This window comes from Equus asinus, chromosome 24 (genome assembly GCF_041296235.1).
Source record: "Equus asinus isolate D_3611 breed Donkey chromosome 24, EquAss-T2T_v2, whole genome shotgun sequence".
Taxonomy (NCBI): domain Eukaryota; kingdom Metazoa; phylum Chordata; class Mammalia; order Perissodactyla; family Equidae; genus Equus; species Equus asinus.
Window position 1 is genome coordinate 8,448,376 of NC_091813.1, and position 27,844 is coordinate 8,476,219.

A 27,844-nucleotide genomic window follows, 5' to 3' on the forward strand; every position below is an offset into this window, starting at 1 on the left:
ACTCTCGTTGTGTTCCATGTGGCTGTGCAGGCTTCCCAGCACCGTTTATTGTAGAGACTCTCCTTTCTCCGCTGTCTCCACTTGGCTCCCTGGTCCAAAATGGGCTGTCCATGTAAGTTTGAGTTGGGCTCTGGGCTCTCAATTGTTTTGCATGGGTCTTCATGCCTGTTTTGGGGCCCAGACTGTGCCGTTTCGGTACCTCGCGCTTCGTCCTCTATGTTGAAATCAGAAATTGTGACACGTGCTGCTTTGTTCGTTTTCCTGAGGATTCCTTTGCCTAGTCAGGGTCTCGTGTTGCTGGCCAGAAACTTTAGGATTCTCTCTTCTTCTCTGTGGCAAATACTGCTGCAACTTTGACTGGGATTGCATGGAATCCAGAGATTCCTTACTGCGGTATGAACCTTTCAAGTGTGTTAATCCTTCCATTCCTAGATCCCTCGATATCTTTTTTTTTCTTGTGTCTTCTTGAGTTTCTTTCCCCAAAGGTTTGCTAGTTTTTGAATTAACATAGAATTCACCTGTTTTGCTAAGGTTATTCACAGAGATCCTATTCTTCGTAATGGCAAGCTCCTGTTTTTTTGTTTTTTTTTTCCTTAGCTTCAGTTTTTCTGTTCTTTGCCACTTTTAATTGGTTTTGTTTTGGCACAAGTGCATTGCTGTGCTCACATCTGCTGGCAATGCTCCTGTATTTGCTGTGGAAGTCTGGCCCTGTCCAACGTCCCTTCCCATCTGCCTCTACTCTACCTCGGACGCCTGCACCAGAACAACTGAAGCAGTGGTGAGGAGGCCCAAACCGAGGATTCCACCCAGCCCATACTGGGCCACAGACCCAGAAGGTGCGGACCTCACCACTGCACCACCGGCCGGCCACTTACATGTTCAGTGGCAACGTGCAGTTGAGTGCAATGGGAGTTAAATATACTAGTGAGCCCAACTCTAGCACTGTGTAGATGAGGCTAGGTTGTTTTTCGGGTCCATTGTGATGTCAGAGGATTTGTCATAATTGTGTCTCTGAGGTCCAGCATGCTTCCTGGATACAGGTTTCAGAGCCTGCTTGGAGCAGTCTCATAACTCACCCTTCCCAGTTAGCCCATGCTTGACCTTCGCTGCCGTTTTTTGCCTTGTGAATTTCTCTGACTTTCAAACGTTCCAGCAGAGTCTGTCTAAAGACGGACATCATCTTTCATTGTGGATAATTCAGGTGTGATTTCTGTTCACCTTCCATTTTCTGGGTCCTCTTTTTCTTTTCCATAGTATACTCGTCATGGTCTTTCTCAGCTATCTCCCTTAGACATGCTTATCAGTCCGTTCTCCTTCATTCCAAGGGATTAGTTTGTATTTCTTTAATCGCTGTATGTTCTCTAGGGTGAGGTGTGAGTGCTTTCGTGACTCTTGGTTGTTGTCCTTGAATTTGCACCGGTCACTTGTAGGACTCTTGGCTACCCTAGCCAAGGTCAAACTAAGCACTGAGAACACGTGGTCATGTGGGTTGGTTTGACATCCTGAGATCAGAAACTCCAAATTCGAGGTGGTCCTGGCAACCCCCTTCACGGACACAATGTTTCCAAGACAACTTAGACAAATCGGATGAATTCCACTCTCCAGGAAAGATATTTTTCTGTCTCTTTTCCGGATTTGGGAAGTTTCGAACTTGACCCCTGATCCTTGAACGTTCCCCTAGATTCCGTCCAGATACGGGCTTACTTAATTTTTATAGGGTGTGCCATTTGTTTGCCCTACATCCTCTACCCTGGCCTGTTTATTTTTCTTGAAACACAACTGTAAAGTTCTAATTTTCGTGCAACTTCCTTACATATGGTGTCAAAACACATAATCAATAATCCTTCTACGGCAAGAGGTAGGGGGAGAGAATTTCGATGGAGGCAAACAGAGCACACTAGCCTGGGAGGGCAGCCTTCACGAAGGAACGAAGCCCTGTGGAAGAGGGTGCTTTTCAGCACCCTTGTAGAGCACTTCCAAACAAAGAGACATACCCCAAGCGTGACAGGGCTCCATTCCTTCAAGGCTTCCAAGACATCTCTTGGGACACATTACCATGTGCCCAGTGGGCCCACGTGACACCAGAGCTTCGGAAAAAGAGACTGACCTGCAAAGAATGCTATGGGCCTTGGAAAGGAGGCATCGATTCTTCTCTTCAATGTCCTCAAGACATCTTTCTTGACTTTGCATTATGCTTAAGGCACAAGGGCACTGTAGGTGTGATGAACGCCAAGTCCGGCCACTTGTTTCCAATGAAGTTGCAAGCTTGAATCAGCATGACCTCCCCATAGACTTGAATAGATGACAATGTTCTCCTCTCCGTGCCTGTCCCTCTATTCTCACTTGTGGCCTAGGGTTCCTTTCTTATCCCTTGCATCAGACTCTGTTTTATCTCTTCTAGTTTCTGTGCCTGCTTTCTGTTTGCCAAACCTGTTTCTGGGTATCTGTCCCTTTAATAGCCTAGCCTAGGCCAATCCTCAGACTGTAACCATGCGGCCACCCTGGGGGACATGTTCACCGTGATGTCATAAGCGACCTCAAAATTCGAAGTTGTCCTGACAACCTCCGTGCACACAGAGTTTCACAGCCATCTCAGACCAGTCTGACTCCTCACCCTGTCTAGGTAGGATAGTTTTCCTTTTTCTGCAATTGTTGTCAGTTTCTATCTTTCTCCTTGAACTTCGAAAGGGCTCCTACATTCTCTCTAGACACTGGTGTCACTCCTGTAAGATTATCCTGGGTTTTATCTCTTATATCTTGGGTAGATGGCAAAATGGGTGGACCTTACCCAGAAAAAGTCCTGGACTCCCTCACAAGTTGAAGTTGCCCAGGGAATGTTCTGATGCACAATGATGGTGTCATCTCGTGGCACTCTGCCAATTCCACCTTGGCAGGTCACAAGTTTTCCTTCCTTCTGCCTTTGGGAAGTGTACCAGATACTTCCATAGATTGTAATATTCTTATGGTTCCTTTTCTTGTGCGTATTGATAACGTATCCTCACAATTGCTGCTTATTTGTGATCTCTGCCCGCACCATACCATGAAATCTATATTTCCTAACACTACTAATGTGATATGCACTCGTAATGTGAAACAGTGAGGCCCGGGCCGCCCAAGCGGAATGTGGGCACTTACCTGCTCCACCACAGGGCCGGCCCTGAATTGTACTTTTGGACCAACCTTTTGCCTGAACTTGGGAAGACGTGGGCCTGTTTGGATTATTCGTGAAGGTGATTAGTAATAACATCATGGACGGTAACATTTTCCGTTCGTTCATGGGTTTAGGACTGATCATGTTCTCTTCGTAGTATTCCTCTTCACCTATTTGGAATGGTCTGCCTTTCTGTAGCATCTGTAAGCATTTGGAGGTGATTTTCCATCCTTGGAAGTTCACCTTCTGTAAACTCTTTCCGCCCCCAAAGCTTTATGACATCATTCTGGACCCCTTTTTGGATTTTTGATTTGAGGTGAATTTATAGCCATGACCCTGCATTAGAACGTACTATAACTTCCAGATTCACATCCTCATTGCTTTAGACTTCTGTGTAGCTTACATCATCTTCACCAGTGTAAGACTAATCACAGGCCCTCACCACACACTTGTGCCTAATCTTCTCTTTCACCCTCCGTCACCGCCCCTCTTTGCCTCTGGGAGCCCGCATACAAATGTTCAGTGCCACCTGTTGGTTAGTGCTTGCTTTTTCTTCGCCTTGTAAGTGAGATTCTATGGTATTTGAATTTCTCACTGGGGCTTGTTACACTTCCCCTAAAACCCTCACAGCCATTCTGGTGGTCACAATTGGCTGGATTGCATCATTTGTTCCGGCTGAGTGGTATACCATTGTGTGGCTATAGCCCATCTTCCTTCTCCAATCATCCCTTGCTGGACACCAGGGTGCTTTCCAAGTCTTGGATATCAGGAGTAAGACTGTGGTGAACACAGCCATGCACATGTCTTTATGCGGTAGTCTTTCTGACTTTTTTGGATAAGCAAGCGGCAGATTAATAGCTGGGTCATACGGGACATGGATACTTAAATTTCTGAGGCAGTTCCACACCTTTGGCATCGTGGCTGCACCGGGTTACACTCCCACCAGCAGTGCAGGAGGCTTCCCTTCTCTGCACCTCCTCTCTGACACTTGTTATTTCCTGTCTGCTTCCTTCTAGCCATGCTGACCACAGTGAGCTGCCATGGCCTTGCAGTTTGGATTTGCATTTTCCTGAGACTTCATGATGGTGAACAAGTTTTCATGCACCTACTGGCCCTCTTTCTGTCTTCTTCGGAGAAATCTCTGCTTCCATCTTTTGACCAGGTTTTCATTGGCTTGTTTTTTTTCTTGTGGAGACGTGCGAGTTGATTGTATCTTTGGGCTTTTCACCCCTTGTCCGATGTGTGGTTTGCAAACATCCTCTCCCAATTGTTGTGGTGTCTTAGTATTCAGTTGATGGTTTCCTTGAGTGGGCAGAAGTGTGTGCATTTGATGTGGTCCCGTTTGTTTCTTGTTTCCTTTGTTGCCCTTGCCCAGTCAGACATGCTTCTTCCAAATAGGCGGCTCAGACAGATGGCAAAGAGCACTCTGCCTAGGTCTTCTCCTACAAGGTTCACGGTTTCAAGTCTGCCATTCAAGGCTTTAATCCACTTCAGGTGGTGTGTGTGCCAGGTGTAACATCATGGTGTACTCTCGTTGTGTTCCATGTGGCTGTGCAGGCTTCCCAGCACCGTTTATTGTAGAGACTCTCCTTTCTCCGCTGTCTCCACTTGGCTCCCTGGTCCAAAATGGGCTGTCCATGTAAGTTTGAGTTGGGCTCTGGGCTCTCAATTGTTTTGCATGGGTCTTCATGCCTGTTTTGGGGCCCAGACTGTGCCGTTTCGGTACCTCGCGCTTCGTCCTCTATGTTGAAATCAGAAATTGTGACACGTGCTGCTTTGTTCGTTTTCCTGAGGATTCCTTTGCCTAGTCAGGGTCTCGTGTTGCTGGCCAGAAACTTTAGGATTCTCTCTTCTTCTCTGTGGCAAATACTGCTGCAACTTTGACTGGGATTGCATGGAATCCAGAGATTCCTTACTGCGGTATGAACCTTTCAAGTGTGTTAATCCTTCCATTCCTAGATCCCTCGATATCTTTTTTTTTCTTGTGTCTTCTTGAGTTTCTTTCCCCAAAGGTTTGCTAGTTTTTGAATTAACATAGAATTCACCTGTTTTGCTAAGGTTATTCACAGAGATCCTATTCTTCGTAATGGCAAGCTCCTGTTTTTTTGTTTTTTTTTTCCTTAGCTTCAGTTTTTCTGTTCTTTGCCACTTTTAATTGGTTTTGTTTTGGCACAAGTGCATTGCTGTGCTCACATCTGCTGGCAATGCTCCTGTATTTGCTGTGGAAGTCTGGCCCTGTCCAACGTCCCTTCCCATCTGCCTCTACTCTACCTCGGACGCCTGCACCAGAACAACTGAAGCAGTGGTGAGGAGGCCCAAACCGAGGATTCCACCCAGCCCATACTGGGCCACAGACCCAGAAGGTGCGGACCTCACCACTGCACCACCGGCCGGCCACTTACATGTTCAGTGGCAACGTGCAGTTGAGTGCAACGGGAGTTAAATATACTAGTGAGCCCAACTCTAGCACTGTGTAGATGAGGCTAGGTTGTTTTTCGGGTCCATTGTGATGTCAGAGGATTTGTCATAATTGTGTCTCTGAGGTCCAGCATGCTTCCTGGATACAGGTTTCAGAGCCTGCTTGGAGCAGTCTCATAACTCACCCTTCCCAGTTAGCCCATGCTTGACCTTCGCTGCCGTTTTTTGCCTTGTGAATTTCTCTGACTTTCAAACGTTCCAGCAGAGTCTGTCTAAAGACGGACATCATCTTTCATTGTGGATAATTCAGGTGTGATTTCTGTTCACCTTCCATTTTCTGGGTCCTCTTTTTCTTTTCCATAGTATACTCGTCATGGTCTTTCTCAGCTATCTCCCTTAGACATGCTTATCAGTCCGTTCTCCTTCATTCCAAGGGATTAGTTTGTATTTCTTTAATCGCTGTATGTTCTCTAGGGTGAGGTGTGAGTGCTTTCGTGACTCTTGGTTGTTGTCCTTGAATTTGCACCGGTCACTTGTAGGACTCTTGGCTACCCTAGCCAAGGTCAAACTAAGCACTGAGAACACGTGGTCATGTGGGTTGGTTTGACATCCTGAGATCAGAAACTCCAAATTCGAGGTGGTCCTGGCAACCCCCTTCACGGACACAATGTTTCCAAGACAACTTAGACAAATCGGATGAATTCCACTCTCCAGGAAAGATATTTTTCTGTCTCTTTTCCGGATTTGGGAAGTTTCGAACTTGACCCCTGATCCTTGAACGTTCCCCTAGATTCCGTCCAGATACGGGCTTACTTAATTTTTATAGGGTGTGCCATTTGTTTGCCCTACATCCTCTACCCTGGCCTGTTTATTTTTCTTGAAACACAACTGTAAAGTTCTAATTTTCGTGCAACTTCCTTACATATGGTGTCAAAACACATAATCAATAATCCTTCTACGGCAAGAGGTAGGGGGAGAGAATTTCGATGGAGGCAAACAGAGCACACTAGCCTGGGAGGGCAGCCTTCACGAAGGAACGAAGCCCTGTGGAAGAGGGTGCTTTTCAGCACCCTTGTAGAGCACTTCCAAACAAAGAGACATACCCCAAGCGTGACAGGGCTCCATTCCTTCAAGGCTTCCAAGACATCTCTTGGGACACATTACCATGTGCCCAGTGGGCCCACGTGACACCAGAGCTTCGGAAAAAGAGACTGACCTGCAAAGAATGCTATGGGCCTTGGAAAGGAGGCATCGATTCTTCTCTTCAATGTCCTCAAGACATCTTTCTTGACTTTGCATTATGCTTAAGGCACAAGGGCACTGTAGGTGTGATGAACGCCAAGTCCGGCCACTTGTTTCCAATGAAGTTGCAAGCTTGAATCAGCATGACCTCCCCATAGACTTGAATAGATGACAATGTTCTCCTCTCCGTGCCTGTCCCTCTATTCTCACTTGTGGCCTAGGGTTCCTTTCTTATCCCTTGCATCAGACTCTGTTTTATCTCTTCTAGTTTCTGTGCCTGCTTTCTGTTTGCCAAACCTGTTTCTGGGTATCTGTCCCTTTAATAGCCTAGCCTAGGCCAATCCTCAGACTGTAACCATGCGGCCACCCTGGGGGACATGTTCACCGTGATGTCATAAGCGACCTCAAAATTCGAAGTTGTCCTGACAACCTCCGTGCACACAGAGTTTCACAGCCATCTCAGACCAGTCTGACTCCTCACCCTGTCTAGGTAGGATAGTTTTCCTTTTTCTGCAATTGTTGTCAGTTTCTATCTTTCTCCTTGAACTTCGAAAGGGCTCCTACATTCTCTCTAGACACTGGTGTCACTCCTGTAAGATTATCCTGGGTTTTATCTCTTATATCTTGGGTAGATGGCAAAATGGGTGGACCTTACCCAGAAAAAGTCCTGGACTCCCTCACAAGTTGAAGTTGCCCAGGGAATGTTCTGATGCACAATGATGGTGTCATCTCGTGGCACTCTGCCAATTCCACCTTGGCAGGTCACAAGTTTTCCTTCCTTCTGCCTTTGGGAAGTGTACCAGATACTTCCATAGATTGTAATATTCTTATGGTTCCTTTTCTTGTGCGTATTGATAACGTATCCTCACAATTGCTGCTTATTTGTGATCTCTGCCCGCACCATACCATGAAATCTATATTTCCTAACACTACTAATGTGATATGCACTCGTAATGTGAAACAGTGAGGCCCGGGCCGCCCAAGCGGAATGTGGGCACTTACCTGCTCCACCACAGGGCCGGCCCTGAATTGTACTTTTGGACCAACCTTTTGCCTGAACTTGGGAAGACGTGGGCCTGTTTGGATTATTCGTGAAGGTGATTAGTAATAACATCATGGACGGTAACATTTTCCGTTCGTTCATGGGTTTAGGACTGATCATGTTCTCTTCGTAGTATTCCTCTTCACCTATTTGGAATGGTCTGCCTTTCTGTAGCATCTGTAAGCATTTGGAGGTGATTTTCCATCCTTGGAAGTTCACCTTCTGTAAACTCTTTCCGCCCCCAAAGCTTTATGACATCATTCTGGACCCCTTTTTGGATTTTTGATTTGAGGTGAATTTATAGCCATGACCCTGCATTAGAACGTACTATAACTTCCAGATTCACATCCTCATTGCTTTAGACTTCTGTGTAGCTTACATCATCTTCACCAGTGTAAGACTAATCACAGGCCCTCACCACACACTTGTGCCTAATCTTCTCTTTCACCCTCCGTCACCGCCCCTCTTTGCCTCTGGGAGCCCGCATACAAATGTTCAGTGCCACCTGTTGGTTAGTGCTTGCTTTTTCTTCGCCTTGTAAGTGAGATTCTATGGTATTTGAATTTCTCACTGGGGCTTGTTACACTTCCCCTAAAACCCTCACAGCCATTCTGGTGGTCACAAATGGCTGGATTGCATCATTTGTTCCGGCTGAGTGGTATACCATTGTGTGGCTATAGCCCATCTTCCTTCTCCAATCATCCCTTGCTGGACACCAGGGTGCTTTCCAAGTCTTGGATATCAGGAGTAAGACTGTGGTGAACACAGCCATGCACATGTCTTTATGCGGTAGTCTTTCTGACTTTTTTGGATAAGCAAGCGGCAGATTAATAGCTGGGTCATACGGGACATGGATACTTAAATTTCTGAGGCAGTTCCACACCTTTGGCATCGTGGCTGCACCGGGTTACACTCCCACCAGCAGTGCAGGAGGCTTCCCTTCTCTGCACCTCCTCTCTGACACTTGTTATTTCCTGTCTGCTTCCTTCTAGCCATGCTGACCACAGTGAGCTGCCATGGCCTTGCAGTTTGGATTTGCATTTTCCTGAGACTTCATGATGGTGAACAAGTTTTCATGCACCTACTGGCCCTCTTTCTGTCTTCTTCGGAGAAATCTCTGCTTCCATCTTTTGACCAGGTTTTCATTGGCTTGTTTTTTTTCTTGTGGAGACGTGCGAGTTGATTGTATCTTTGGGCTTTTCACCCCTTGTCCGATGTGTGGTTTGCAAACATCCTCTCCCAATTGTTGTGGTGTCTTAGTATTCAGTTGATGGTTTCCTTGAGTGGGCAGAAGTGTGTGCATTTGATGTGGTCCCGTTTGTTTCTTGTTTCCTTTGTTGCCCTTGCCCAGTCAGACATGCTTCTTCCAAATAGGCGGCTCAGACAGATGGCAAAGAGCACTCTGCCTAGGTCTTCTCCTACAAGGTTCACGGTTTCAAGTCTGCCATTCAAGGCTTTAATCCACTTCAGGTGGTGTGTGTGCCAGGTGTAACATCATGGTGTACTCTCGTTGTGTTCCATGTGGCTGTGCAGGCTTCCCAGCACCGTTTATTGTAGAGACTCTCCTTTCTCCGCTGTCTCCACTTGGCTCCCTGGTCCAAAATGGGCTGTCCATGTAAGTTTGAGTTGGGCTCTGGGCTCTCAATTGTTTTGCATGGGTCTTCATGCCTGTTTTGGGGCCCAGACTGTGCCGTTTCGGTACCTCGCGCTTCGTCCTCTATGTTGAAATCAGAAATTGTGACACGTGCTGCTTTGTTCGTTTTCCTGAGGATTCCTTTGCCTAGTCAGGGTCTCGTGTTGCTGGCCAGAAACTTTAGGATTCTCTCTTCTTCTCTGTGGCAAATACTGCTGCAACTTTGACTGGGATTGCATGGAATCCAGAGATTCCTTACTGCGGTATGAACCTTTCAAGTGTGTTAATCCTTCCATTCCTAGATCCCTCGATATCTTTTTTTTTCTTGTGTCTTCTTGAGTTTCTTTCCCCAAAGGTTTGCTAGTTTTTGAATTAACATAGAATTCACCTGTTTTGCTAAGGTTATTCACAGAGATCCTATTCTTCGTAATGGCAAGCTCCTGTTTTTTTGTTTTTTTTTTCCTTAGCTTCAGTTTTTCTGTTCTTTGCCACTTTTAATTGGTTTTGTTTTGGCACAAGTGCATTGCTGTGCTCACATCTGCTGGCAATGCTCCTGTATTTGCTGTGGAAGTCTGGCCCTGTCCAACGTCCCTTCCCATCTGCCTCTACTCTACCTCGGACGCCTGCACCAGAACAACTGAAGCAGTGGTGAGGAGGCCCAAACCGAGGATTCCACCCAGCCCATACTGGGCCACAGACCCAGAAGGTGCGGACCTCACCACTGCACCACCGGCCGGCCACTTACATGTTCAGTGGCAACGTGCAGTTGAGTGCAATGGGAGTTAAATATACTAGTGAGCCCAACTCTAGCACTGTGTAGATGAGGCTAGGTTGTTTTTCGGGTCCATTGTGATGTCAGAGGATTTGTCATAATTGTGTCTCTGAGGTCCAGCATGCTTCCTGGATACAGGTTTCAGAGCCTGCTTGGAGCAGTCTCATAACTCACCCTTCCCAGTTAGCCCATGCTTGACCTTCGCTGCCGTTTTTTGCCTTGTGAATTTCTCTGACTTTCAAACGTTCCAGCAGAGTCTGTCTAAAGACGGACATCATCTTTCATTGTGGATAATTCAGGTGTGATTTCTGTTCACCTTCCATTTTCTGGGTCCTCTTTTTCTTTTCCATAGTATACTCGTCATGGTCTTTCTCAGCTATCTCCCTTAGACATGCTTATCAGTCCGTTCTCCTTCATTCCAAGGGATTAGTTTGTATTTCTTTAATCGCTGTATGTTCTCTAGGGTGAGGTGTGAGTGCTTTCGTGACTCTTGGTTGTTGTCCTTGAATTTGCACCGGTCACTTGTAGGACTCTTGGCTACCCTAGCCAAGGTCAAACTAAGCACTGAGAACACGTGGTCATGTGGGTTGGTTTGACATCCTGAGATCAGAAACTCCAAATTCGAGGTGGTCCTGGCAACCCCCTTCACGGACACAATGTTTCCAAGACAACTTAGACAAATCGGATGAATTCCACTCTCCAGGAAAGATATTTTTCTGTCTCTTTTCCGGATTTGGGAAGTTTCGAACTTGACCCCTGATCCTTGAACGTTCCCCTAGATTCCGTCCAGATACGGGCTTACTTAATTTTTATAGGGTGTGCCATTTGTTTGCCCTACATCCTCTACCCTGGCCTGTTTATTTTTCTTGAAACACAACTGTAAAGTTCTAATTTTCGTGCAACTTCCTTACATATGGTGTCAAAACACATAATCAATAATCCTTCTACGGCAAGAGGTAGGGGGAGAGAATTTCGATGGAGGCAAACAGAGCACACTAGCCTGGGAGGGCAGCCTTCACGAAGGAACGAAGCCCTGTGGAAGAGGGTGCTTTTCATCACCCTTGTAGAGCACTTCCAAACAAAGAGACATACCCCAAGCGTGACAGGGCTCCATTCCTTCAAGGCTTCCAAGACATCTCTTGGGACACATTACCATGTGCCCAGTGGGCCCACGTGACACCAGAGCTTCGGAAAAAGAGACTGACCTTCAAAGAATGCTATGGGCCTTGGAAAGGAGGCATCGATTCTTCTCTTCAATGTCCTCAAGACATCTTTCTTGACTTTGCATTATGCTTAAGGCACAAGGGCACTGTAGGTGTGATGAACGCCAAGTCCGGCCACTTGTTTCCAATGAAGTTGCAAGCTTGAATCAGCATGACCTCCCCATAGACTTGAATAGATGACAATGTTCTCCTCTCCGTGCCTGTCCCTCTATTCTCACTTGTGGCCTAGGGTTCCTTTCTTATCCCTTGCATCAGACTCTGTTTTATCTCTTCTAGTTTCTGTGCCTGCTTTCTGTTTGCCAAACCTGTTTCTGGGTATCTGTCCCTTTAATAGCCTAGCCTAGGCCAATCCTCAGACTGTAACCATGCGGCCACCCTGGGGGACATGTTCACCGTGATGTCATAAGCGACCTCAAAATTCGAAGTTGTCCTGACAACCTCCGTGCACACAGAGTTTCACAGCCATCTCAGACCAGTCTGACTCCTCACCCTGTCTAGGTAGGATAGTTTTCCTTTTTCTGCAATTGTTGTCAGTTTCTATCTTTCTCCTTGAACTTCGAAAGGGCTCCTACATTCTCTCTAGACACTGGTGTCACTCCTGTAAGATTATCCTGGGTTTTATCTCTTATATCTTGGGTAGATGGCAAAATGGGTGGACCTTACCCAGAAAAAGTCCTGGACTCCCTCACAAGTTGAAGTTGCCCAGGGAATGTTCTGATGCACAATGATGGTGTCATCTCGTGGCACTCTGCCAATTCCACCTTGGCAGGTCACAAGTTTTCCTTCCTTCTGCCTTTGGGAAGTGTACCAGATACTTCCATAGATTGTAATATTCTTATGGTTCCTTTTCTTGTGCGTATTGATAACGTATCCTCACAATTGCTGCTTATTTGTGATCTCTGCCCGCACCATACCATGAAATCTATATTTCCTAACACTACTAATGTGATATGCACTCGTAATGTGAAACAGTGAGGCCCGGGCCGCCCAAGCGGAATGTGGGCACTTACCTGCTCCACCACAGGGCCGGCCCTGAATTGTACTTTTGGACCAACCTTTTGCCTGAACTTGGGAAGACGTGGGCCTGTTTGGATTATTCGTGAAGGTGATTAGTAATAACATCATGGACGGTAACATTTTCCGTTCGTTCATGGGTTTAGGACTGATCATGTTCTCTTCGTAGTATTCCTCTTCACCTATTTGGAATGGTCTGCCTTTCTGTAGCATCTGTAAGCATTTGGAGGTGATTTTCCATCCTTGGAAGTTCACCTTCTGTAAACTCTTTCCGCCCCCAAAGCTTTATGACATCATTCTGGACCCCTTTTTGGATTTTTGATTTGAGGTGAATTTATAGCCATGACCCTGCATTAGAACGTACTATAACTTCCAGATTCACATCCTCATTGCTTTAGACTTCTGTGTAGCTTACATCATCTTCACCAGTGTAAGACTAATCACAGGCCCTCACCACACACTTGTGCCTAATCTTCTCTTTCACCCTCCGTCACCGCCCCTCTTTGCCTCTGGGAGCCCGCATACAAATGTTCAGTGCCACCTGTTGGTTAGTGCTTGCTTTTTCTTCGCCTTGTAAGTGAGATTCTATGGTATTTGAATTTCTCACTGGGGCTTGTTACACTTCCCCTAAAACCCTCACAGCCATTCTGGTGGTCACAAATGGCTGGATTGCATCATTTGTTCCGGCTGAGTGGTATACCATTGTGTGGCTATAGCCCATCTTCCTTCTCCAATCATCCCTTGCTGGACACCAGGGTGCTTTCCAAGTCTTGGATATCAGGAGTAAGACTGTGGTGAACACAGCCATGCACATGTCTTTATGCGGTAGTCTTTCTGACTTTTTTGGATAAGCAAGCGGCAGATTAATAGCTGGGTCATACGGGACATGGATACTTAAATTTCTGAGGCAGTTCCACACCTTTGGCATCGTGGCTGCACCGGGTTACACTCCCACCAGCAGTGCAGGAGGCTTCCCTTCTCTGCACCTCCTCTCTGACACTTGTTATTTCCTGTCTGCTTCCTTCTAGCCATGCTGACCACAGTGAGCTGCCATGGCCTTGCAGTTTGGATTTGCATTTTCCTGAGACTTCATGATGGTGAACAAGTTTTCATGCACCTACTGGCCCTCTTTCTGTCTTCTTCGGAGAAATCTCTGCTTCCATCTTTTGACCAGGTTTTCATTGGCTTGTTTTTTTTCTTGTGGAGACGTGCGAGTTGATTGTATCTTTGGGCTTTTCACCCCTTGTCCGATGTGTGGTTTGCAAACATCCTCTCCCAATTGTTGTGGTGTCTTAGTATTCAGTTGATGGTTTCCTTGAGTGGGCAGAAGTGTGTGCATTTGATGTGGTCCCGTTTGTTTCTTGTTTCCTTTGTTGCCCTTGCCCAGTCAGACATGCTTCTTCCAAATAGGCGGCTCAGACAGATGGCAAAGAGCACTCTGCCTAGGTCTTCTCCTACAAGGTTCACGGTTTCAAGTCTGCCATTCAAGGCTTTAATCCACTTCAGGTGGTGTGTGTGCCAGGTGTAACATCATGGTGTACTCTCGTTGTGTTCCATGTGGCTGTGCAGGCTTCCCAGCACCGTTTATTGTAGAGACTCTCCTTTCTCCGCTGTCTCCACTTGGCTCCCTGGTCCAAAATGGGCTGTCCATGTAAGTTTGAGTTGGGCTCTGGGCTCTCAATTGTTTTGCATGGGTCTTCATGCCTGTTTTGGGGCCCAGACTGTGCCGTTTCGGTACCTCGCGCTTCGTCCTCTATGTTGAAATCAGAAATTGTGACACGTGCTGCTTTGTTCGTTTTCCTGAGGATTCCTTTGCCTAGTCAGGGTCTCGTGTTGCTGGCCAGAAACTTTAGGATTCTCTCTTCTTCTCTGTGGCAAATACTGCTGCAACTTTGACTGGGATTGCATGGAATCCAGAGATTCCTTACTGCGGTATGAACCTTTCAAGTGTGTTAATCCTTCCATTCCTAGATCCCTCGATATCTTTTTTTTTCTTGTGTCTTCTTGAGTTTCTTTCCCCAAAGGTTTGCTAGTTTTTGAATTAACATAGAATTCACCTGTTTTGCTAAGGTTATTCACAGAGATCCTATTCTTCGTAATGGCAAGCTCCTGTTTTTTTGTTTTTTTTTTCCTTAGCTTCAGTTTTTCTGTTCTTTGCCACTTTTAATTGGTTTTGTTTTGGCACAAGTGCATTGCTGTGCTCACATCTGCTGGCAATGCTCCTGTATTTGCTGTGGAAGTCTGGCCCTGTCCAACGTCCCTTCCCATCTGCCTCTACTCTACCTCGGACGCCTGCACCAGAACAACTGAAGCAGTGGTGAGGAGGCCCAAACCGAGGATTCCACCCAGCCCATACTGGGCCACAGACCCAGAAGGTGCGGACCTCACCACTGCACCACCGGCCGGCCACTTACATGTTCAGTGGCAACGTGCAGTTGAGTGCAATGGGAGTTAAATATACTAGTGAGCCCAACTCTAGCACTGTGTAGATGAGGCTAGGTTGTTTTTCGGGTCCATTGTGATGTCAGAGGATTTGTCATAATTGTGTCTCTGAGGTCCAGCATGCTTCCTGGATACAGGTTTCAGAGCCTGCTTGGAGCAGTCTCATAACTCACCCTTCCCAGTTAGCCCATGCTTGACCTTCGCTGCCGTTTTTTGGCTTGTGAATTTCTCTGACTTTCAAACGTTCCAGCAGAGTCTGTCTAAAGACGGACATCATCTTTCATTGTGGATAATTCAGGTGTGATTTCTGTTCACCTTCCATTTTCTGGGTCCTCTTTTTCTTTTCCATAGTATACTTGTCATGGTCTTTCTCAGCTATCTCCCTTAGACATGCTTATCAGTCCGTTCTCCTTCATTCCAAGGGATTAGTTTGTATTTCTTTAATCGCTGTATGTTCTCTAGGGTGAGGTGTGAGTGCTTTCGTGACTCTTGGTTGTTGTCCTTGAATTTGCACCGGTCACTTGTAGGACTCTTGGCTACCCTAGCCAAGGTCAAACTAAGCACTGAGAACACGTGGTCATGTGGGTTGGTTTGACATCCTGAGATCAGAAACTCCAAATTCGAGGTGGTCCTGGCAACCCCCTTCACGGACACAATGTTTCCAAGACAACTTAGACAAATCGGATGAATTCCACTCTCCAGGAAAGATATTTTTCTGTCTCTTTTCCGGATGTGGGAAGTTTCGAACTTGACCCCTGATCCTTGAACGTTCCCCTAGATTCCGTCCAGATACGGGCTTACTTAATTTTTATAGGGTGTGCCATTTGTTTGCCCTACATCCTCTACCCTGGCCTGTTTATTTTTCTTGAAACACAACTGTAAAGTTCTAATTTTCGTGCAACTTCCTTACATATGGTGTCAAAACACATAATCAATAATCCTTCTACGGCAAGAGGTAGGGGGAGAGAATTTCGATGGAGGCAAACAGAGCACACTAGCCTGGGAGGGCAGCCTTCACGAAGGAACGAAGCCCTGTGGAAGAGGGTGCTTTTCAGCACCCTTGTAGAGCACTTCCAAACAAAGAGACATACCCCAAGCGTGACAGGGCTCCATTCCTTCAAGGCTTCCAAGACATCTCTTGGGACACATTACCATGTGCCCAGTGGGCCCACGTGACACCAGAGCTTCGGAAAAAGAGACTGACCTGCAAAGAATGCTATGGGCCTTGGAAAGGAGGCATCGATTCTTCTCTTCAATGTCCTCAAGACATCTTTCTTGACTTTGCATTATGCTTAAGGCACAAGGGCACTGTAGGTGTGATGAACGCCAAGTCCGGCCACTTGTTTCCAATGAAGTTGCAAGCTTGAATCAGCATGACCTCCCCATAGACTTGAATAGATGACAATGTTCTCCTCTCCGTGCCTGTCCCTCTATTCTCACTTGTGGCCTAGGGTTCCTTTCTTATCCCTTGCATCAGACTCTGTTTTATCTCTTCTAGTTTCTGTGCCTGCTTTCTGTTTGCCAAACCTGTTTCTGGGTATCTGTCCCTTTAATAGCCTAGCCTAGGCCAATCCTCAGACTGTAACCATGCGGCCACCCTGGGGGACATGTTCACCGTGATGTCATAAGCGACCTCAAAATTCGAAGTTGTCCTGACAACCTCCGTGCACACAGAGTTTCACAGCCATCTCAGACCAGTCTGACTCCTCACCCTGTCTAGGTAGGATAGTTTTCCTTTTTCTGCAATTGTTGTCAGTTTCTATCTTTCTCCTTGAACTTCGAAAGGGCTCCTACATTCTCTCTAGACACTGGTGTCACTCCTGTAAGATTATCCTGGGTTTTATCTCTTATATCTTGGGTAGATGGCAAAATGGGTGGACCTTACCCAGAAAAAGTCCTGGACTCCCTCACAAGTTGAAGTTGCCCAGGGAATGTTCTGATGCACAATGATGGTGTCATCTCGTGGCACTCTGCCAATTCCACCTTGGCAGGTCACAAGTTTTCCTTCCTTCTGCCTTTGGGAAGTGTACCAGATACTTCCATAGATTGTAATATTCTTATGGTTCCTTTTCTTGTGCGTATTGATAACGTATCCTCACAATTGCTGCTTATTTGTGATCTCTGCCCGCACCATACCATGAAATCTATATTTCCTAACACTACTAATGTGATATGCACTCGTAATGTGAAACAGTGAGGCCCGGGCCGCCCAAGCGGAATGTGGGCACTTACCTGCTCCACCACAGGGCCGGCCCTGAATTGTACTTTTGGACCAACCTTTTGCCTGAACTTGGGAAGACGTGGGCCTGTTTGGATTATTCGTGAAGGTGATTAGTAATAACATCATGGACGGTAACATTTTCCGTTCGTTCATGGGTTTAGGACTGATCATGTTCTCTTCGTAGTATTCCTCTTCACCTATTTGGAATGGTCTGCCTTTCTGTAGCATCTGTAAGCATTTGGAGGTGATTTTCCATCCTTGGAAGTTCACCTTCTGTAAACTCTTTCCGCCCCCAAAGCTTTATGACATCATTCTGGACCCCTTTTTGGATTTTTGATTTGAGGTGAATTTATAGCCATGACCCTGCATTAGAACGTACTATAACTTCCAGATTCACATCCTCATTGCTTTAGACTTCTGTGTAGCTTACATCATCTTCACCAGTGTAAGACTAATCACAGGCCCTCACCACACACTTGTGCCTAATCTTCTCTTTCACCCTCCGTCACCGCCCCTCTTTGCCTCTGGGAGCCCGCATACAAATGTTCAGTGCCACCTGTTGGTTAGTGCTTGCTTTTTCTTCGCCTTGTAAGTGAGATTCTATGGTATTTGAATTTCTCACTGGGGCTTGTTACACTTCCCCTAAAACCCTCACAGCCATTCTGGTGGTCACAAATGGCTGGATTGCATCATTTGTTCCGGCTGAGTGGTATACCATTGTGTGGCTATAGCCCATCTTCCTTCTCCAATCATCCCTTGCTGGACACCAGGGTGCTTTCCAAGTCTTGGATATCAGGAGTAAGACTGTGGTGAACACAGCCATGCACATGTCTTTATGCGGTAGTCTTTCTGACTTTTTTGGATAAGCAAGCGGCAGATTAATAGCTGGGTCATACGGGACATGGATACTTAAATTTCTGAGGCAGTTCCACACCTTTGGCATCGTGGCTGCACCGGGTTACACTCCCACCAGCAGTGCAGGAGGCTTCCCTTCTCTGCACCTCCTCTCTGACACTTGTTATTTCCTGTCTGCTTCCTTCTAGCCATGCTGACCACAGTGAGCTGCCATGGCCTTGCAGTTTGGATTTGCATTTTCCTGAGACTTCATGATGGTGAACAAGTTTTCATGCACCTACTGGCCCTCTTTCTGTCTTCTTCGGAGAAATCTCTGCTTCCATCTTTTGACCAGGTTTTCATTGGCTTGTTTTTTTTCTTGTGGAGACGTGCGAGTTGATTGTATCTTTGGGCTTTTCACCCCTTGTCCGATGTGTGGTTTGCAAACATCCTCTCCCAATTGTTGTGGTGTCTTAGTATTCAGTTGATGGTTTCCTTGAGTGGGCAGAAGTGTGTGCATTTGATGTGGTCCCGTTTGTTTCTTGTTTCCTTTGTTGCCCTTGCCCAGTCAGACATGCTTCTTCCAAATAGGCGGCTCAGACAGATGGCAAAGAGCACTCTGCCTAGGTCTTCTCCTACAAGGTTCACGGTTTCAAGTCTGCCATTCAAGGCTTTAATCCACTTCAGGTGGTGTGTGTGCCAGGTGTAACATCATGGTGTACTCTCGTTGTGTTCCATGTGGCTGTGCAGGCTTCCCAGCACCGTTTATTGTAGAGACTCTCCTTTCTCCGCTGTCTCCACTTGGCTCCCTGGTCCAAAATGGGCTGTCCATGTAAGTTTGAGTTGGGCTCTGGGCTCTCAATTGTTTTGCATGGGTCTTCATGCCTGTTTTGGGGCCCAGACTGTGCCGTTTCGGTACCTCGCGCTTCGTCCTCTATGTTGAAATCAGAAATTGTGACACGTGCTGCTTTGTTCGTTTTCCTGAGGATTCCTTTGCCTAGTCAGGGTCTCGTGTTGCTGGCCAGAAACTTTAGGATTCTCTCTTCTTCTCTGTGGCAAATACTGCTGCAACTTTGACTGGGATTGCATGGAATCCAGAGATTCCTTACTGCGGTATGAACCTTTCAAGTGTGTTAATCCTTCCATTCCTAGATCCGTCGATATCTTTTTTTTTCTTGTGTCTTCTTGAGTTTCTTTCCCCAAAGGTTTGCTAGTTTTTGAATTAACATAGAATTCACCTGTTTTGCTAAGGTTATTCACAGAGATCCTATTCTTCGTAATGGCAAGCTCCTGTTTTTTTGTTTTTTTTTTCCTTAGCTTCAGTTTTTCTGTTCTTTGCCACTTTTAATTGGTTTTGTTTTGGCACAAGTGCATTGCTGTGCTCACATCTGCTGGCAATGCTCCTGTATTTGCTGTGGAAGTCTGGCCCTGTCCAACGTCCCTTCCCATCTGCCTCTACTCTACCTCGGACGCCTGCACCAGAACAACTGAAGCAGTGGTGAGGAGGCCCAAACCGAGGATTCCACCCAGCCCATACTGGGCCACAGACCCAGAAGGTGCGGACCTCACCACTGCACCACCGGCCGGCCACTTACATGTTCAGTGGCAACGTGCAGTTGAGTGCAATGGGAGTTAAATATACTAGTGAGCCCAACTCTAGCACTGTGTAGATGAGGCTAGGTTGTTTTTCGGGTCCATTGTGATGTCAGAGGATTTGTCATAATTGTGTCTCTGAGGTCCAGCATGCTTCCTGGATACAGGTTTCAGAGCCTGCTTGGAGCAGTCTCATAACTCACCCTTCCCAGTTAGCCCATGCTTGACCTTCGCTGCCGTTTTTTGCCTTGTGAATTTCTCTGACTTTCAAACGTTCCAGCAGAGTCTGTCTAAAGACGGACATCATCTTTCATTGTGGATAATTCAGGTGTGATTTCTGTTCACCTTCCATTTTCTGGGTCCTCTTTTTCTTTTCCATAGTATACTCGTCATGGTCTTTCTCAGCTATCTCCCTTAGACATGCTTATCAGTCCGTTCTCCTTCATTCCAAGGGATTAGTTTGTATTTCTTTAATCGCTGTATGTTCTCTAGGGTGAGGTGTGAGTGCTTTCGTGACTCTTGGTTGTTGTCCTTGAATTTGCACCGGTCACTTGTAGGACTCTTGGCTACCCTAGCCAAGGTCAAACTAAGCACTGAGAACACGTGGTCATGTGGGTTGGTTTGACATCCTGAGATCAGAAACTCCAAATTCGAGGTGGTCCTGGCAACCCCCTTCACGGACACAATGTTTCCAAGACAACTTAGACAAATCGGATGAATTCCACTCTCCAGGAAAGATATTTTTCTGTCTCTTTTCCGGATTTGGGAAGTTTCGAACTTGACCCCTGATCCTTGAACGTTCCCCTAGATTCCGTCCAGATACGGGCTTACTTAATTTTTATAGGGTGTGCCATTTGTTTGCCCTACATCCTCTACCCTGGCCTGTTTATTTTTCTTGAAACACAACTGTAAAGTTCTAATTTTCGTGCAACTTCCTTACATATGGTGTCAAAACACATAATCAATAATCCTTCTACGGCAAGAGGTAGGGGGAGAGAATTTCGATGGAGGCAAACAGAGCACACTAGCCTGGGAGGGCAGCCTTCACGAAGGAACGAAGCCCTGTGGAAGAGGGTGCTTTTCAGCACCCTTGTAGAGCACTTCCAAACAAAGAGACATACCCCAAGCGTGACAGGGCTCCATTCCTTCAAGGCTTCCAAGACATCTCTTGGGACACATTACCATGTGCCCAGTGGGCCCACGTGACACCAGAGCTTCGGAAAAAGAGACTGACCTGCAAAGAATGCTATGGGCCTTGGAAAGGAGGCATCGATTCTTCTCTTCAATGTCCTCAAGACATCTTTCTTGACTTTGCATTATGCTTAAGGCACAAGGGCACTGTAGGTGTGATGAACGCCAAGTCCGGCCACTTGTTTCCAATGAAGTTGCAAGCTTGAATCAGCATGACCTCCCCATAGACTTGAATAGATGACAATGTTCTCCTCTCCGTGCCTGTCCCTCTATTCTCACTTGTGGCCTAGGGTTCCTTTCTTATCCCTTGCATCAGACTCTGTTTTATCTCTTCTAGTTTCTGTGCCTGCTTTCTGTTTGCCAAACCTGTTTCTGGGTATCTGTCCCTTTAATAGCCTAGCCTAGGCCAATCCTCAGACTGTAACCATGCGGCCACCCTGGGGGACATGTTCACCGTGATGTCATAAGCGACCTCAAAATTCGAAGTTGTCCTGACAACCTCCGTGCACACAGAGTTTCACAGCCATCTCAGACCAGTCTGACTCCTCACCCTGTCTAGGTAGGATAGTTTTCCTTTTTCTGCAATTGTTGTCAGTTTCTATCTTTCTCCTTGAACTTCGAAAGGGCTCCTACATTCTCTCTAGACACTGGTGTCACTCCTGTAAGATTATCCTGGGTTTTATCTCTTATATCTTGGGTAGATGGCAAAATGGGTGGACCTTACCCAGAAAAAGTCCTGGACTCCCTCACAAGTTGAAGTTGCCCAGGGAATGTTCTGATGCACAATGATGGTGTCATCTCGTGGCACTCTGCCAATTCCACCTTGGCAGGTCACAAGTTTTCCTTCCTTCTGCCTTTGGGAAGTGTACCAGATACTTCCATAGATTGTAATATTCTTATGGTTCCTTTTCTTGTGCGTATTGATAACGTATCCTCACAATTGCTGCTTATTTGTGATCTCTGCCCGCACCATACCATGAAATCTATATTTCCTAACACTACTAATGTGATATGCACTCGTAATGTGAAACAGTGAGGCCCGGGCCGCCCAAGCGGAATGTGGGCACTTACCTGCTCCACCACAGGGCCGGCCCTGAATTGTACTTTTGGACCAACCTTTTGCCTGAACTTGGGAAGACGTGGGCCTGTTTGGATTATTCGTGAAGGTGATTAGTAATAACATCATGGACGGTAACATTTTCCGTTCGTTCATGGGTTTAGGACTGATCATGTTCTCTTCGTAGTATTCCTCTTCACCTATTTGGAATGGTCTGCCTTTCTGTAGCATCTGTAAGCATTTGGAGGTGATTTTCCATCCTTGGAAGTTCACCTTCTGTAAACTCTTTCCGCCCCCAAAGCTTTATGACATCATTCTGGACCCCTTTTTGGATTTTTGATTTGAGGTGAATTTATAGCCATGACCCTGCATTAGAACGTACTATAACTTCCAGATTCACATCCTCATTGCTTTAGACTTCTGTGTAGCTTACATCATCTTCACCAGTGTAAGACTAATCACAGGCCCTCACCACACACTTGTGCCTAATCTTCTCTTTCACCCTCCGTCACCGCCCCTCTTTGCCTCTGGGAGCCCGCATACAAATGTTCAGTGCCACCTGTTGGTTAGTGCTTGCTTTTTCTTCGCCTTGTAAGTGAGATTCTATGGTATTTGAATTTCTCACTGGGGCTTGTTACACTTCCCCTAAAACCCTCACAGCCATTCTGGTGGTCACAAATGGCTGGATTGCATCATTTGTTCCGGCTGAGTGGTATACCATTGTGTGGCTATAGCCCATCTTCCTTCTCCAATCATCCCTTGCTGGACACCAGGGTGCTTTCCAAGTCTTGGATATCAGGAGTAAGACTGTGGTGAACACAGCCATGCACATGTCTTTATGCGGTAGTCTTTCTGACTTTTTTGGATAAGCAAGCGGCAGATTAATAGCTGGGTCATACGGGACATGGATACTTAAATTTCTGAGGCAGTTCCACACCTTTGGCATCGTGGCTGCACCGGGTTACACTCCCACCAGCAGTGCAGGAGGCTTCCCTTCTCTGCACCTCCTCTCTGACACTTGTTATTTCCTGTCTGCTTCCTTCTAGCCATGCTGACCACAGTGAGCTGCCATGGCCTTGCAGTTTGGATTTGCATTTTCCTGAGACTTCATGATGGTGAACAAGTTTTCATGCACCTACTGGCCCTCTTTCTGTCTTCTTCGGAGAAATCTCTGCTTCCATCTTTTGACCAGGTTTTCATTGGCTTGTTTTTTTTCTTGTGGAGACGTGCGAGTTGATTGTATCTTTGGGCTTTTCACCCCTTGTCCGATGTGTGGTTTGCAAACATCCTCTCCCAATTGTTGTGGTGTCTTAGTATTCAGTTGATGGTTTCCTTGAGTGGGCAGAAGTGTGTGCATTTGATGTGGTCCCGTTTGTTTCTTGTTTCCTTTGTTGCCCTTGCCCAGTCAGACATGCTTCTTCCAAATAGGCGGCTCAGACAGATGGCAAAGAGCACTCTGCCTAGGTCTTCTCCTACAAGGTTCACGGTTTCAAGTCTGCCATTCAAGGCTTTAATCCACTTCAGGTGGTGTGTGTGCCAGGTGTAACATCATGGTGTACTCTCGTTGTGTTCCATGTGGCTGTGCAGGCTTCCCAGCACCGTTTATTGTAGAGACTCTCCTTTCTCCGCTGTCTCCACTTGGCTCCCTGGTCCAAAATGGGCTGTCCATGTAAGTTTGAGTTGGGCTCTGGGCTCTCAATTGTTTTGCATGGGTCTTCATGCCTGTTTTGGGGCCCAGACTGTGCCGTTTCGGTACCTCGCGCTTCGTCCTCTATGTTGAAATCAGAAATTGTGACACGTGCTGCTTTGTTCGTTTTCCTGAGGATTCCTTTGCCTAGTCAGGGTCTCGTGTTGCTGGCCAGAAACTTTAGGATTCTCTCTTCTTCTCTGTGGCAAATACTGCTGCAACTTTGACTGGGATTGCATGGAATCCAGAGATTCCTTACTGCGGTATGAACCTTTCAAGTGTGTTAATCCTTCCATTCCTAGATCCCTCGATATCTTTTTTTTTCTTGTGTCTTCTTGAGTTTCTTTCCCCAAAGGTTTGCTAGTTTTTGAATTAACATAGAATTCACCTGTTTTGCTAAGGTTATTCACAGAGATCCTATTCTTCGTAATGGCAAGCTCCTGTTTTTTTGTTTTTTTTTTCCTTAGCTTCAGTTTTTCTGTTCTTTGCAACTTTTAATTGGTTTTGTTTTGGCACAAGTGCATTGCTGTGCTCACATCTGCTGGCAATGCTCCTGTATTTGCTGTGGAAGTCTGGCCCTGTCCAACGTCCCTTCCCATCTGCCTCTACTCTACCTCGGACGCCTGCACCAGAACAACTGAAGCAGTGGTGAGGAGGCCCAAACCGAGGATTCCACCCAGCCCATACTGGGCCACAGACCCAGAAGGTGCGGACCTCACCACTGCACCACCGGCCGGCCACTTACATGTTCAGTGGCAACGTGCAGTTGAGTGCAATGGGAGTTAAATATACTAGTGAGCCCAACTCTAGCACTGTGTAGATGAGGCTAGGTTGTTTTTCGGGTCCATTGTGATGTCAGAGGATTTGTCATAATTGTGTCTCTGAGGTCCAGCATGCTTCCTGGATACAGGTTTCAGAGCCTGCTTGGAGCAGTCTCATAACTCACCCTTCCCAGTTAGCCCATGCTTGACCTTCGCTGCCGTTTTTTGCCTTGTGAATTTCTCTGACTTTCAAACGTTCCAGCAGAGTCTGTCTAAAGACGGACATCATCTTTCATTGTGGATAATTCAGGTGTGATTTCTGTTCACCTTCCATTTTCTGGGTCCTCTTTTTCTTTTCCATAGTATACTCGTCATGGTCTTTCTCAGCTATCTCCCTTAGACATGCTTATCAGTCCGTTCTCCTTCATTCCAAGGGATTAGTTTGTATTTCTTTAATCGCTGTATGTTCTCTAGGGTGAGGTGTGAGTGCTTTCGTGACTCTTGGTTGTTGTCCTTGAATTTGCACCGGTCACTTGTAGGACTCTTGGCTACCCTAGCCAAGGTCAAACTAAGCACTGAGAACACGTGGTCATGTGGGTTGGTTTGACATCCTGAGATCAGAAACTCCAAATTCGAGGTGGTCCTGGCAACCCCCTTCACGGACACAATGTTTCCAAGACAACTTAGACAAATCGGATGAATTCCACTCTCCAGGAAAGATATTTTTCTGTCTCTTTTCCGGATTTGGGAAGTTTCGAACTTGACCCCTGATCCTTGAACGTTCCCCTAGATTCCGTCCAGATACGGGCTTACTTAATTTTTATAGGGTGTGCCATTTGTTTGCCCTACATCCTCTACCCTGGCCTGTTTATTTTTCTTGAAACACAACTGTAAAGTTCTAATTTTCGTGCAACTTCCTTACATATGGTGTCAAAACACATAATCAATAATCCTTCTACGGCAAGAGGTAGGGGGAGAGAATTTCGATGGAGGCAAACAGAGCACACTAGCCTGGGAGGGCAGCCTTCACGAAGGAACGAAGCCCTGTGGAAGAGGGTGCTTTTCAGCACCCTTGTAGAGCACTTCCAAACAAAGAGACATACCCCAAGCGTGACAGGGCTCCATTCCTTCAAGGCTTCCAAGACATCTCTTGGGACACATTACCATGTGCCCAGTGGGCCCACGTGACACCAGAGCTTCGGAAAAAGAGACTGACCTGCAAAGAATGCTATGGGCCTTGGAAAGGAGGCATCGATTCTTCTCTTCAATGTCCTCAAGACATCTTTCTTGACTTTGCATTATGCTTAAGGCACAAGGGCACTGTAGGTGTGATGAACGCCAAGTCCGGCCACTTGTTTCCAATGAAGTTGCAAGCTTGAATCAGCATGACCTCCCCATAGACTTGAATAGATGACAATGTTCTCCTCTCCGTGCCTGTCCCTCTATTCTCACTTGTGGCCTAGGGTTCCTTTCTTATCCCTTGCATCAGACTCTGTTTTATCTCTTCTAGTTTCTGTGCCTGCTTTCTGTTTGCCAAACCTGTTTCTGGGTATCTGTCCCTTTAATAGCCTAGCCTAGGCCAATCCTCAGACTGTAACCATGCGGCCACCCTGGGGGACATGTTCACCGTGATGTCATAAGCGACCTCAAAATTCGAAGTTGTCCTGACAACCTCCGTGCACACAGAGTTTCACAGCCATCTCAGACCAGTCTGACTCCTCACCCTGTCTAGGTAGGATAGTTTTCCTTTTTCTGCAATTGTTGTCAGTTTCTATCTTTCTCCTTGAACTTCGAAAGGGCTCCTACATTCTCTCTAGACACTGGTGTCACTCCTGTAAGATTATCCTGGGTTTTATCTCTTATATCTTGGGTAGATGGCAAAATGGGTGGACCTTACCCAGAAAAAGTCCTGGACTCCCTCACAAGTTGAAGTTGCCCAGGGAATGTTCTGATGCACAATGATGGTGTCATCTCGTGGCACTCTGCCAATTCCACCTTGGCAGGTCACAAGTTTTCCTTCCTTCTGCCTTTGGGAAGTGTACCAGATACTTCCATAGATTGTAATATTCTTATGGTTCCTTTTCTTGTGCGTATTGATAACGTATCCTCACAATTGCTGCTTATTTGTGATCTCTGCCCGCACCATACCATGAAATCTATATTTCCTAACACTACTAATGTGATATGCACTCGTAATGTGAAACAGTGAGGCCCGGGCCGCCCAAGCGGAATGTGGGCACTTACCTGCTCCACCACAGGGCCGGCCCTGAATTGTACTTTTGGACCAACCTTTTGCCTGAACTTGGGAAGACGTGGGCCTGTTTGGATTATTCGTGAAGGTGATTAGTAATAACATCATGGACGGTAACATTTTCCGTTCGTTCATGGGTTTAGGACTGATCATGTTCTCTTCGTAGTATTCCTCTTCACCTATTTGGAATGGTCTGCCTTTCTGTAGCATCTGTAAGCATTTGGAGGTGATTTTCCATCCTTGGAAGTTCACCTTCTGTAAACTCTTTCCGCCCCCAAAGCTTTATGACATCATTCTGGACCCCTTTTTGGATTTTTGATTTGAGGTGAATTTATAGCCATGACCCTGCATTAGAACGTACTATAACTTCCAGATTCACATCCTCATTGCTTTAGACTTCTGTGTAGCTTACATCATCTTCACCAGTGTAAGACTAATCACAGGCCCTCACCACACACTTGTGCCTAATCTTCTCTTTCACCCTCCGTCACCGCCCCTCTTTGCCTCTGGGAGCCCGCATACAAATGTTCAGTGCCACCTGTTGGTTAGTGCTTGCTTTTTCTTCGCCTTGTAAGTGAGATTCTATGGTATTTGAATTTCTCACTGGGGCTTGTTACACTTCCCCTAAAACCCTCACAGCCATTCTGGTGGTCACAAATGGCTGGATTGCATCATTTGTTCCGGCTGAGTGGTATACCATTGTGTGGCTATAGCCCATCTTCCTTCTCCAATCATCCCTTGCTGGACACCAGGGTGCTTTCCAAGTCTTGGATATCAGGAGTAAGACTGTGGTGAACACAGCCATGCACATGTCTTTATGCGGTAGTCTTTCTGACTTTTTTGGATAAGCAAGCGGCAGATTAATAGCTGGGTCATACGGGACATGGATACTTAAATTTCTGAGGCAGTTCCACACCTTTGGCATCGTGGCTGCACCGGGTTACACTCCCACCAGCAGTGCAGGAGGCTTCCCTTCTCTGCACCTCCTCTCTGACACTTGTTATTTCCTGTCTGCTTCCTTCTAGCCATGCTGACCACAGTGAGCTGCCATGGCCTTGCAGTTTGGATTTGCATTTTCCTGAGACTTCATGATGGTGAACAAGTTTTCATGCACCTACTGGCCCTCTTTCTGTCTTCTTCGGAGAAATCTCTGCTTCCATCTTTTGACCAGGTTTTCATTGGCTTGTTTTTTTTCTTGTGGAGACGTGCGAGTTGATTGTATCTTTGGGCTTTTCACCCCTTGTCCGATGTGTGGTTTGCAAACATCCTCTCCCAATTGTTGTGGTGTCTTAGTATTCAGTTGATGGTTTCC